This window comes from Ixodes scapularis, unplaced genomic scaffold (assembly GCF_016920785.2).
Source record: "Ixodes scapularis isolate PalLabHiFi unplaced genomic scaffold, ASM1692078v2 PGA_scaffold2__306_contigs__length_199485367, whole genome shotgun sequence".
Lineage (NCBI taxonomy): Eukaryota > Metazoa > Arthropoda > Arachnida > Ixodida > Ixodidae > Ixodes > Ixodes scapularis.
Window position 1 is genome coordinate 178,702,478 of NW_024609857.1, and position 1,615 is coordinate 178,704,092.

General features: G+C 41.7%; 1 pseudogene; it reads left to right on the forward strand.

Annotated features, from left to right (window-relative positions):
- Positions 1-404: 404 nt before the first annotated feature.
- On the forward strand, positions 405-1,110 carry LOC120850245 (annotated as a pseudogene).
- The last annotated feature ends 505 nt before the right edge of the window (positions 1,111-1,615 follow it).

The window sequence follows — 1,615 nt, forward strand, 5'->3', positions numbered from 1 at the left end:
ATGTGAAATCTTCTCCTCTATACTCCGCGACAACTTTTCTTGGCAATGCAGTGGAAGGTACGTCCCGCGTCCCCTCTCCCATTTTGAGTGTACGCAGGCTCTCCTCCTCTCCCCGGAAATGGGGGAGGAGGAGAGCCTGCGTACACTCAAAATGGGAGAGGGGACGCGGGCCTGTACCTTCGACTGCATTGCCAAGAAAAGTTGTCGCCGAGTATAGTTACTTCTACGCCCGCTGAATGACATGCGCATAATAAGCTGTTTTCCTCGTTAAAACTTAATGCCAGAAGCCTTTTCCCGAAGTCAACTAAATTGGCTTGCATTGCTTCTTATTCCCCCATGTCATATGTGTTACTGAAACCTGGGTGCACGACTCAATACTTGACTGCGAATATATTTTTCCTAATTACGGTGTGGTACGTTGTGATAGGTCGCTTGAAAGGGGTGGTGGCGTAGCATTATTTTTTAGGCCTGGTGTCCGCTTCACTGTACTTCCTTCCTTAGCAAATGCAGAGTCACTAGGGTGCAAGGTGCATATCGATAAGTTTGTCCTTGTTAGTGGAGCTATTTACAGAGCTCCAGGTTCCTCCGCTCAACTGCTTTTTGATATCCTAGACTACATATTAAAACATAACTTTAGAAACTACAAACTCGTTTTTACGGAAGATTTTAACTCGCCTGACATAAATTGGAGTACGTTAACAGTGGGCAGCCGTGACAAACAGCTGTCGAATGCTCTTGTTGATATCGCTATGTCGTTTGATCTCGATCAAGTGGTAGATCAGTGTACTAGGGATAATTCAATTCTTGATCTCGTTTTCTTTAATCATAGCATTACTTTGTCTGGTTTTGGGTGTCGTGCAGTAAGGGTCTATCAGATCACAGTGCTGTTTTTGTGACGCTTAATATTCGTGTACTGCATGCAAATAACGATATTGTCTTCTTTTTTGGACTTTTCTAGAGCGGATGAAGTGTCCATTTTTGATTTCTTTAGTTTTTATTTTTAATGAATTTGTTGCCCCAAGTAATGACTGTGACGTTGATGTATTACTCAGCAAATTCTGCATGTTAGTCAGTGACTGCATTTTGAAGTTTGTTCCAGTCCAATTTTAAAACAAGAAGATTGGCACATCCTTGGATAACTAGGGAGTGTTAGAATTATCATGCCGCGTTAAGAGGAATAAGAAACTAAAGCATAGTGTTAACCCAGTGGGCGTAGACCGTTTTGAATGTGTGAGGAAAACTCTCTAAGAAAAGATGGCTGCCGCAAAGGAGATTTATTTTAGGGTAACACTGACTCAATTTTTGAAGTCAAATCTAGCAAAGTTTGGAGGTCCATCCTACCCAGAGATGAAACGCCTTGTAATTTCATTATTCAGGATGAATGTATTAATGACCCTTTTGTTATTTCGAATAGTTTTAATGAATATTTTGCGTCCGTTTTTCCTCTGGATAACGGCTGCGAACCTAGTTTTTGCCCCGCTATAACATGTCCACCGTTAACAAACATTCAGGTTAGTGACTCTGGTGTACTTATTTTGCTCCTGAACCTCGACTTTAAAAGAGTTTAGGCCCGGATGATATTCCAAATTCTTTTGTGGATCGTTATTCCGTCTGG